Genomic DNA, 11,915 nt, shown 5'->3' with positions numbered 1-11,915 from the left:
CTTCCTCTTCCTTCTCTCCCACCCCCTTTAACTTCTCGATCCTCATTCTCCCCTCTAGTTCCTCTTTCTCCCCTCTCTTGCCTTCTTCCTCTTCTTCCTTTCATTCCTCCTCCTCCCTCTTTCACTCTTCCTCCTCCTTTTTTGCAGTCCCTCTTTCTTTCTTTGTCACCCTCCTCCCTCCCCTTTCTCTCCTTATCTCCCTTTCTCCCCCTCCTTATTTCTCTCTCCTGCTGGCATCTCATTCCTCCTCTTGTACCTCCTCTCCTCTTTCTCCCCAGTCCCCTGTTCTCCCCTCCCTTCCCTCTCCTTTTCCTTCAGCTCTTTTCTTCCGCCCTGCACCTCCCCCATATTTTCCTCTGCCTCCCATTCCCCCCCCCCATTTCTCTTTGCTTTCTCTTTGAGACAATTGGGGTATGTGTAAAAAGGGATCGCAGAAGGAAGTCCGGGTGCCTGCAGGATGGGTGGGGAAAGTGGCAGGTCCTTTAAACTCCTGACTTGTTAACAAGTTTGTGTGGGCTTTTTTTTCTTTCCAATATGCCTTTTAAGATGACTTTTATGGTTGTTGCAACTGCATCCCTGTAGTCAGAGAGTAGTTTGGAAAGATTTAAGAGGCAGAGGGGAGAGAGACTTCCACGGATTGAAACTAACCCAGAAAAGTAATTAATTTAAATACATCTGTTAAGTACTGAAATTGCTTAGTGTGCCAGTTTTAAAGAGATGGGGGACATGTGAAGTTGGGGGGGTGTCATTTAAAATGTTGCCTGAATGGTTCTTGGTCAAACAGAAATAGCTTTTGAGTAATGAGAAAATTAATGAAAACATATCACTGAGATAGGACTGAAGAAGCTGCTCAGATCTTATCCTTGGGACTGTGGGAACTGGCACTGTTGTGTGGGCTGGATGGCTCCAGTTTAGGGCAACAACATAAACAATCCCTGGCCAAGCTGTGGGGAGCCTGTACTGTCCAACTTACTGGAAGTCCTAGAATTCCCACACAGGTACAGTGAAACAGGACTTTGTGCCCTTGGGAGTCATACATCTGGCCTTGAAGTTGATCGCTCTTTCTTGTGCTGGTTTTGTACAGGTGTAGTTTTTAAAAAGTCAAAGGTCATTTCTTCAAAGGAGAAAGACTGTTGGACTCATCCCCACAGTGACTTTGCCATATTTTTCTGAAGCTGAGGACTTCAGGGTCAGATGGAAGGGAAAAAATATTCTTAAGAATGAACAGGAATAATTTATACAGCAAATTCTTATGATCAAAGCAGCTTGAATTGTTTCAGTTCCCATCCGACCTCTGCATTTCTTTCTCACTGAAAATAAATGTCATTACTTTTAAGGATTCTCCTCATAGCTTATGACCTGGCCCTTTGACTCAGTGCCCTACTCCAGTCACCTGTAATTCTTGATCAGACCAACTAATTAGTAACTGAGTTATAAAAACCTTCTCAAACTAAAGTAGACTGTACAATGTGTAATTCCAAGATAAGGTAAAGAAATGGGAGAGAGAACAGTGGGAGCTGTGACAGTTCTCTTTAAGGAAAAGAAGGATCAAGTGGACATTTGGGAATTGGTTATCTTTTGACCCATATTCCAAACCAATGGTTCTGTTGTGTGGGAGCTCAATTTAAAATTAATATATAGGGCCAGGAGTCTCTGAAATATTTTCCTTCCTTCCTTCTCCTGTGCAGATTCTTTGGTGTCTCCTTTCATTTTGGTGTTATTTGCTTATTATCGTCCTGGCATTACATGATCATTGCATGCTTGTGTTATTTCCATTCTGGATGCATTTTCTACTGGGGACTTATTTTAAGCATATTGTCTAGAGACATTGAGGTAACCAAGATCTGAAATGGTTTTAAAATGTGGAGGAAGGGAAAGAGGGTAATAGGACCACCAGAGATTTTGAAGAACTTCTATTTTAGGTTTGCTTTGGGGCTCAGAGATATTTCTAGTACTCTTTTGCCTGGGAAGCTTAAGTTTAAAATCGTATTTAAGAGGCTCCATTTTAGTGTTTGTAAAAGGAAGGTGGTGGTGAGGAAGCAGGGGGGCTGCTAAGTGATGCACTTTGGCCTATCACACCTGGAGTCCCAGGCCTTATGCACCTTTGCTATTTATCCCCATGGTAAGTCTGGCACCACTGTGTTCATGCCCACATGTGGCCAATGACTCAACCAATGGAAATAGTTTTTGAGGGCATCTTATCAACCAATATCCTGTGTTGCTAGCTTAATCAGCTACTCATTGGCCCCAGTGCTGTTACCAAGATGTCCCAAAATGCCAGATTGACCATTTTAAAATCAAATGTTTTTAACCAAGTATAATTCATAATAATAAGTCAAATTTATGTAGTGCTTTAAGATTTACAAAGCATTTTCTAAACCTTGTCTCCCTTGATCCTGTGATACATAGGTGCTTTTGTGACTTCTGTTTTATAGATAGCTTATGTCACTGATAAGTTTAGCTGTGGACTCCAGGAAGAAAGGAGTGTTAGGAATGATAAGGCCAGAGACCTTCCCCCAACCCCTCTTCTTAGGATGTTGAACTTTGTTCATAGAATCTTCCAATTATAGAAGTGTTCTTGGGCCTTCTCCCAGAAGAAGCCCCGGAATGACAGAAGACAACTAATAGGATTCAATAGGGGCCAGGAAGAAAAGCTTACATTAAGATTCAAAGAGGTACTAATTAGTAGTTCTGTATCCTTAAGTTCTAGTTCTAGATAGGAATGCTTACCTTGTCTTCACCCTGAGGTAGAGTCCAGTAGTGCAGAGTAACCCAGTGGACACGTCTGTAAAATGGTAGCATGAGTATGAATTAGATTAAGAGTGGGCTAGGAAATTATTGAATATGGGAGCAATTTTCTCTTCATCTCTGTCTGCACCCTGCAAGTTATTTGGAATTTGAAATTTGGGGATTTAGGAAGGCATCTCCAGGGAAGATGCTCATGTGCATTATTAGTAAGGACAGTTCTTTCACCTAGGAGTTCCTTGGAATAATGAAGTCACAGATCCAGTGCCTATCTCTGTGACACTGACCCTAGAAAGTATGGACATAGTCAAAGTGGAAAATGATATTGTATTATGGAGAGTGTTGCTGCTTCCTCTGCCAAGGCTCCTGTGGTAATGTAGGATGGATATATACAGATGAAGAATTGGAGTTACCTCTTCTCTTAGATTGTAAGTGCTGTGAGGGAAAGCTATACCTTTATCATCTCTGCTTCCCTTATGGTGCCTTGCATGGGATCGATACCTGTAAATATCTATTGAAGAAATAAAGAATGTGAAGAAATGCTTTAAGTATGCTGAAAATGATAGGACATGGGGCAGCTAGGTGGCTCAGTGATTAAAGCACCGGCCCTGGATTCAGGAGGACCCGAGTTCAAATCTGGCCTCAGACACTTGACACTTGCTAGCTGTGTGACCCTGGGCAAGTCACTTAACCCTCTTTGCCCTGCAAAGTCTAAGTGAATTCTGTTTTATTGAAAGGGGTGGCACAAAATGAAAGCCTCTTCTCAAATCAGCTTAGTTTCATATTAATAAAACATAAAAACATAAAATACTTATGAATTTTTCTGAATGGGGACAGCTTGTTGAAATATATTTGAAATTAGTGGGAATTAAAAAATATCATTGTAGGAAACAATTATTGTTATTGTTGTTCCCCCTCCACACCCCACACCCCTCAAAAGAGTCTTTATAGGGTGTTCATTATCTAAACTCTGTCCATCATCCTTCAGGTTCCTTCTTTTGAAATCCACTTCACAAAGATAGTTCTGAATTCTTAGCACTTAGTTTTATATACCACTCATCAGACAATTTATTCAGGTATTCTCTTCTGACAATCCTTGTGTTTTTGCCTTATATCATTGATGAACATTTATTTGTCTTGGGTCTTAATTTTCTTGTGTTTTATGTGTTGCCTTCCAAATGCTATGTGTTATGCTTCAACATACATATATACTTCTTCATACATCAAGAATAGTGCCCTGCACATAGTAGGAGCTAAATATATATTTTTGGATTATTCATCTTGATTTTGAGTTTCCGGTGTCTTGGAAGTCTACATCATTACAGAAGTTGGCAAGAACCAATTAGAATTCGAATGGATGTATATAATTATTCATTGCCCAAAGAAGCACTATACCAAGATATATCACTTAGCAAAGTGATATATCACTTCACTCATAGTAGGTGCTTAATGTTTATTGGTTTGTAATGGGATAGATTTATCTGAGAGCAAAAGAAAATGCCAAAGGTCTTTTTCATGTTGGGGGAAAATGATACTTTTATCTCTTTAAGTACACAACTAATGGAAGATGAAATAATTTGTCATTTCCTCAGTCTAGCAAAAAATCTACCAACCCATGTGATTTAGAAGGTAAGCTCTAGGGAGTTGCTTGAGGCACATAGAGATTAAGTGACACACAGCTACTATCATAGACAGGATTGAACTCAGCTCTTTTCTATACCAAGATCAATACTCTATTTGCTATGTTGGGCTGCTTCCACAAAGGAAAAAAGTTACAAAGCTAATCAGTGATGGACAACGCTCAACCAAGTTCTTGTCCAGGCATTTAATAGTGTAGTAGGGAAGTGTTAGTATGTTGACCTATGGTGTTGGCTATCCCTACCTAACAAACAAGTCACAATCCCAAAGGAAGTGTATAAATTTACTTTTTATGAGTCAGAATATATTTTCTCATAAAAATAATGTTATAGAATGTGTTTACATTCTTGAGTAACACACACACACCTATATAACTCATTTCAATACTTCATGGAGTCATGATTTAATCAAAGAATGAAGACCATAACCCATCTCGACGTAGTTGTCTTCCTGAATTGCCTCAGTAGACAGTCTTGTTATGAGATATGGTGGCAGAAGTTATCACCTGGTCATAATAATAATGATAGCTAGCATTTATTTCGTGGCTACTTAATGCCAGGTACTTTGCTAAGTGCTCTACAGATATTGTCTCATTTGATTTTTACAACAACCCTGGGAGGTAGGTGTTATTATCATCATCATTTTACATTTGAGGAAACTGAGATTAAATAGAGGTTAAGTGAAATGCCCAGGGTTATACAGCTATTAAGTATGTGAGACTGGATTTGAACACAGATCTTTCTGAATCCAGGCCCATTGCTTTCTCTACTATACCACCAAGCTGGTAGCTAAACTTCTAATATTTCCCTCTGAACTTAGCTCAGCTTCTTTTCAGACATACAGTTCGTTGTTGAGTATGAACTCAAAGTCTTTCTAATTTGGGAGGACCTACTTACTAGAGATTGTATTTCTCTCAAAAAAAAAAAAGTCCAAGGTTGTTTCCGCGACACTGTGAGGCATTACTGAGAGTAGGATCATACTAGAGTCAATCAGTCAACTTTGTCAGTCAATTTGCATTTATTAAACACCTGCTATTTGCCAGGCACCATGCTAAGTATGCCAAAAAAACCAGTCCTTGCTCTCAGGAAGCTCCTGGTCTAATGGAAAGAGACAACATGCAAACAATATATCTGGGATGAATTGGAGATATTAGCGGGAAATCATTGAGATTAAAGAGTTCTGGGCAAGTGAAACTTTTTTGGTGGGGCAATGGGGGTTAAGTGACTTGCCCAGGGTCACACAGCTAGTAAGTGTCAAGTGTCTGAGGCTGGATTTGAACTCAGGTCTTCCTGAATCCAGGGCCAGTGTTTTATCCACTACAACATCTAGCTGCCCCTGGCAAGTGAAACTTGAAAAAAAAGAGGATGTGGTGATGAGGAGGGAGAGCAAGTATTTCAGCATGAAGCACCACTATTGAAAGTACTACTGCTGAAAACACACAGGAGTTGGGGTATCTATGCAAAAGACCTCCAAGAGGCCAGTGCCACTGGTTTCATAGGGAATAGAGGGGATTAAGGTGCAAGAAGACTGGAAAGGTCTGAAAGGGCCAAGTTATAAAGGGTTTGGAAAACCAACAGAGAATTTTATATTTGATTCTCCAATGTAATAGGGAGCCACTGAAGTTTGTTGAACAGGTGGGATGATGGGGTCAGAACTGTAAGTGGAAAGATAGAGAAAACAATACTATTGAACTATTAGCACTTAACAAGAGATGAAATTTGCCTTAAATAGATTAGATTTTATTTTTTACTTTATTCATTTTTTAAAATGTTGAGTTCCAAATTCTCTTCCTACCTCCAGCCCCTCCCCCACTAAAAATGGATTTTATATTGAATACTGGTGTTTAAGAAAAAGTAGCTTTAGTTAGAGGAAGTAGATGGAGACTAATTCTTAAGAGATGCTAAAGGGCTTTAGATGTCAGTGACACTGATTCTAGATTTTACCTAATTAACTTCAGCATTGATGGCTTCCTTTTCCTTGGTACAGGTATATTTCCAGCACTCATCACCCACCAGCCTTACACTTATCAAGCACGTTAAGTTCTTTTTTTGTCTCCTAAATGGAGTAAGGAGGAGGAGAATATTCTCTCACACAACTGGCCAGCAGTTGGAAGAAAAAGGGGGAAGGGGTATAGGAAAGAAGAGGATTCTAGAGGTATGTATATAAGAAAGAGGTTACCTGGAGTGTCATTTTTGTTGTTCAGTAGTATCCGACTCTTTTGTGACTTCATTTTGGGATTTTCTTGGCAAAGATAGATACTGGAGTGATTTGCCATTTCCTTTTCCAGCTCATTTTTCAGATGAGGAAACTGAGGCAAACAAGGTTAAGGGACTTGCCCAGGGTCACGTAGCTAGTAAGTGTCTGAGGCCAGATTTGAACTCAGGAAGAGAGGTCTTCCTGATTCTAAGGCCCAGTGCTCTGACCATTGTGCCACCTATCTGCCCTGTAAGTTATTTATAAGGTGTCATAAATATAACTTGTTGATATAAGGTAGAAGAAAAGGATGAAGCTACTCTACGTAGACAAAATAAAAAGAAAGTAAGGAAAGTGGCATGTCAGATAGTTCCCCCTCACCAAGTACTTGGAGATGTTGTTAGCCCCAGTACATTTTGGAGAAGGTAGAATGAAATGGTGAGGGCAGATGAGGCACTGTACAACCAGGTTTGCATATATGTATAGAATAATTGCAAGTTATAAGTGCCTTTGTTCAACTATTTGTAATGACCATCTGGGTTGAGAAGAAAGATGGCATATCTTATCCCCCTAATAGATTATAAATTCCAAGTGGGCAGGGATCTTGTCTGATTTAAACTTTGTGTCTCCTCACACCCTATTCTTTGTATAAAACCATCGTTTAGTACATTTTTGTTACATTGAATGTGTTCCTTCTTCACTTTGGGGGATGATAAAGGAGTATAGGAATATGAAGAGGATGTGGAGAAATGTTGTGGTTCAGTAGACAGTGCATTAATTTGAGATCAGTGAGTAGGGGTAGAGAAAACAAAAATATCTTAACCCGGCATAGAGGATGTTGTCTGTTCAAACGGGTCATTTTTGCAAACCCTGGATTTGTTGTTTTTTTCCTCCTTTACTGTGTATTTTGTCTTTCCAAAAGAAAATTGGCCTCATTTGGTATTCTAGATAGTATTGCTGCCTGAGTCTACACGCTGCAAAAACAGTAAATACAAAGTTTAAAAAAATTTCGTCATCATCTAGCTGTTTCCCCATGTTTTTACATGCTCTGTTGTGCTCATGTGTCAAAACACATGCGGTAGGTAATGTCAGGCACTGGTCCCAGACCCCTGCCATACTCAGACACAATGAGGAGGATTAAGGATAGGATTTCAATCTTAACTTTGAAGTTTTCAGCTTTTATCAGTCTATGTCAGAACCTTAACATTATTTAGAAGGAGCTAATGTTATTGTCTGTGAACTGGTCTCAGCTTCATACCTGAAACTGTCAGGCTTCATGAGAGAGCTTCATGGTGCCCGTGGGCTGATTCCTGACTTTTTTATGGAAGTGTTTTCATGACTGAAATTTCTTTGTACTTTGGAGGTCTACAGTTTTCTCCTGAGCCTGGAAAGAACTTGCCTCCCCCTCCTCCCAGTATGAATCCTTCTATAGGGGCTCTTCTGAGAGGAACCTCATTTTAATTAAGAGTGTGAAAGTTTGTCCCTTGAATTCTCCCCCCTTTAAAAAAGTCTGACAGAAATATCTGTACTCTTCTTTTTTGTTAATTTTATTTTATTTTTCAGTTAACACAGATTCTCTCCCCTTTATCTACTTCTCCCATTGGAAAAAAGAAAAACAAAATCCTTGCAACAAATACACAGTCAAGCAAAACAGATTCCCACATTGGCCATATCCAAAAAATATATGGTTCATTCTGCACCCCGAGTCCATCACCTCTGTCCAGAGGGAGTTTTCAGTATATGACATCTATTTTCCCTCTTTATTATTTAGAGAAATTATCTGTACAGACAAGGAAACTGGAGGTGCTGGCCATACACAATACCTGGCTGTAATTTATAGGATCTAAAACTCTGGATCCTGTAAAATACAGCCAGATATAATATTATGGCTTCTTCCCTGGGGAAGAATTTAATGTCTTAAAGAGATATAAAATCATCCAGAACCACCTGCTCTCTCATGCAGTGTCATATTTATTTCTTAAGTTGGAGTCATCATTTCTTAAGTGAAGAGGAGAGAGGAAGTGTTTTAGCCCTGGGTTCCACTTACTCTAGAAATGAATGTTCTGACTGGTGAGGAAATCTCAAGATCTGTGGAGGTATACTATTTACGTCCACGCTATACTCAAAGGAGAGCTTGGCCTCTTTGTTAAAAAATATTTCCTCTCCACCCTCTTCCTTTTTTTTTTTTTAAGTAGATTTATGGAAGTGATTTGAAAAAACTCTGTAAAGCCCACTACACCAGTAGGGTTTGTTACCTTGGAGACATTCAGTATATGTTTCTTGAATTAATTGGTTAATTCATTAATTTTGAAATGTGTTGGGTCTTAAAAACTGTTTGCCTTTGAAGAAAACTGGGAAAATGTCTATCTCTTTCTTCCCTTCCTTCTTTTTTCCTGTTGGATTAAGTAATTAAGGTACTGCCCAATGGTATTTTTCCTTCAGTGGTGGACAGAGCATCTCTCTACCCAAAGTTTGGTTTTTTTTTCAATTGTATGATTTAAGTACTCTTAATGCCCTCCCCTAGTGTTCCATTCCATTATCTTATTGTGTTCTATCTCATTATCCTGAAAAACTTCTGTTTGATAACAGCCAAGTTCTTTTGCTTTGCTTAAGAGTTTGTCAGCATTTCTCTTAGAAACCCCTATTTTCAAGCCTTTATACCTTGGTCATAAAAAAAAAAAAAATCTTTCCAGACAGCCACTTAGATTACCAAGATCTTAGCCCATGAGCTCAACTCCCCCCACCCCCACCCCTTCTTAATTCACTTCTTTCTTTTCTTTCTTTTTTTTCCCCTCTAAAGCACCACTGTTGTTCCAGTCTAACATGACTATAAAGTTGCATTTTTTGTTCCTAAGCACCCCAACACTTCTCTTGGCTCCCCACCTCCACAAATGACAGTTTGCTTTAGCCACTGGTTGACAAGCATGCACTGGAAAGATGTGTGTTACTTAGGTTTTTTGTGTTGTTGTTTCTTCAGTGGAAATTTCCTGAGGATTTGGCTCTCTGCGGGTGGGCTGCTAGGCTGCCTCCCTCCTTCCATGCCTATTCCTCCTCCACTCTCTTAGGTCATTGGTCCTCACCCTCCTTACTCCGGCCATAGCCTTACTCGTTGAATACCCAGCTGCTGCACTAGGACCTCTTCCACCCCCCCCCACCCCCGCTTTTAAAGCCTCTTTTCATAGTCCTTTGATTCCTTTTGGCTGAAAACTAACTCCTAGTCCATGGGTGTTTTTAGGGTGTATCTTTTTGATTGTGTCTTCTGTAAGAATAACTCTCTAGGGGCAGGGCAAAGAGTCCCCAGCACAGGCTTGTGGGCTAAGCCCGACTCCCCAGGACTTTATTATCTACAGAACAATCTCCAAATGCTACACCAAGGATTCCTCCAGGTTTGGTTTGGTTTTGTTTTAGTGGGTTGGCAATGTGGGATAATAGCCAGTTTTTCCATAATTCCCATTGCTCTAATTATGTCTCAGATCAGAGGGGCTGAATCCAAATGCTTTTCCTCCCTTACCTGTTAAAACTTCAGGACAGTGTTGCTCTTGTAGTAACTATCTTTTCTCCGCCCTCACCTGTGGAGGCCCTCAGCTACAGCCAGAGAGAGAGAATGATTCAGAACACCACAGGAAACTTGAAGGTCCAAATGTTCTCTGGAGTGAACAGCAAACCCTTGGCCTTCCCAGGAGACCATTAGAAATACTTTGCCTTTCCCCATTAGGAGCTGGCCTGTGATCCTGGATCACTTTGTGCTTGGGGAGTGAGCGGGATTTAAACAATTCCTGCTGTTGAGCCTTAAAAGTTTTCTAGGCTATGATTCTCCTCCCCCTTCCCCTAACCGATCTTGGGGAGACCCTTTGCTCAGAATGGGTCATTGTGCCATACACCCCTTGCATCCTGTATTTCTAGGCAAGCTAAGTCAGAGGAGGGGAGGAAGGAGTGATAGAATTACCAAAGGAATAGCACTTGCTTGTTCTAAATTTATCTTTCCTGTTCTTCGTCCTCTCCCTCTTCCTTTCTCTCCCTCCCTTCCGTCCACCCTTCCTCTTTTTTATCTCCCCTCATGAGAAAGAGGCCTTTCTTACTTGGCTGTTAGCAAGGGTTTTGGAGAAACTCTTCCCCTTTTCTGTGCTCCATTATGACTTAGTTTACTCTCCCAGTTGAGAAGATGGGTATTACCTTCTTTTCATAAACTAAGCTCTGTTCTTTCTCTTTTGGTGGTGGGGAATGGGGAGAACAGAAATCTACCTTCCCTGTTTGTCTTTCCACCTTCACCCCCACCTTGAATTTCTATTCAGGTTGGTTTTCTCCTATCTCCTCACTCTATCTCTCATACCTGGGAGCTAGGGAGTTTGGTGCTTCTTTCCTTCCCTCGGAGGTGGTGAGGTGACTCTTCTTTGGGGGAGCATTTCCATGTGAATACTCTCCCCTCCAAAGACTCAGTGTGCCAGCTGCTATATGGATAGTGGGTTGTTGTTTTTTTTAAACCCTTGAGATTAGGAACGTTTCATTTTATATGAACCTAACTGACTAACAGCACTGGAAAAAAAGGAGCAGGTTGGAGGAGGGAGGTTGGATGTTTTCCCTTGGGGTGGTCTTTGTTTAAAATTTAATATGCTCTTCCTTTCTCTCAAAGAGCTAAAGATGGATTCTAGTTCCTTTGTCATTTAGACACTTTATCTGTCTGGTGGTTGAGCTCTGTTATCTTCTCGTCTCGCCCTGTCTTCTCCCAAATGCATCGTTCTACCATGAACCCTCCCCCAAACATTTTCCCCCAATATTTGTAACATCTAGTTCCTGCACACCTGTATCTTAAGTTATGCAGCTTGTTGGTTCATACCTTACCCAACTGACCTCCTACTATAACTTGCACGGTCTAGTTGTGTCTCATGGTGATCAGAGCCACAACCAGCTCCGAGGTCAGAGCTTGGATGTCTTAAAGTTGGAGGAAGAATCAAGATTGGGAGGGTTGTGGTGTCTGGGGAATGTTTTCAGCTTCCAAGCAGGCCGAGAGACTAAAACTGTTCACTCTAGTGGAACTCACTATTTCTATATTGAATGAAGTCTTGGACTTGTGGAAATTTCTCATCAAAGAGGAACTTTCACAGCCATGTCTTGGGTTTATGACACAAGGCTCTGGCTCAAGCGGATTAATATTACCCATTCTCTCCTTCTCCTTTGTGGGCAGGAGCAAATTGAAAAACTAGTTTATGTCCAGACTATCTGGCCCTGACAAGTCATGTCTCGCCTTCGAGACGTGGGCAAAGCCTCTGTTGGCTCACCGTCCAGCAGACCTCCAAAGGCTATCCAAAGGCTATGTGTTGACCCTCCATCTCCAATCATGA

At 40.7% G+C, this 11,915-nt stretch overlaps 1 protein-coding gene across 2 annotated transcripts in view; it reads left to right on the top strand.

The window, feature by feature from the left end:
* ZNF710 (zinc finger protein 710) overlaps positions 1-11,915 on the top strand; it is an 88,702-nt gene that overhangs the window by 1,460 nt on the left and 75,327 nt on the right. The gene's annotated exons all lie outside the window — the stretch shown is intronic.

The sequence above is a fragment of the Dromiciops gliroides genome, chromosome 2 (genome assembly GCF_019393635.1).
Source record: "Dromiciops gliroides isolate mDroGli1 chromosome 2, mDroGli1.pri, whole genome shotgun sequence".
Taxonomy (NCBI): domain Eukaryota; kingdom Metazoa; phylum Chordata; class Mammalia; order Microbiotheria; family Microbiotheriidae; genus Dromiciops; species Dromiciops gliroides.
This window is presented reverse-complemented; position numbering and strand designations above follow the sequence as displayed.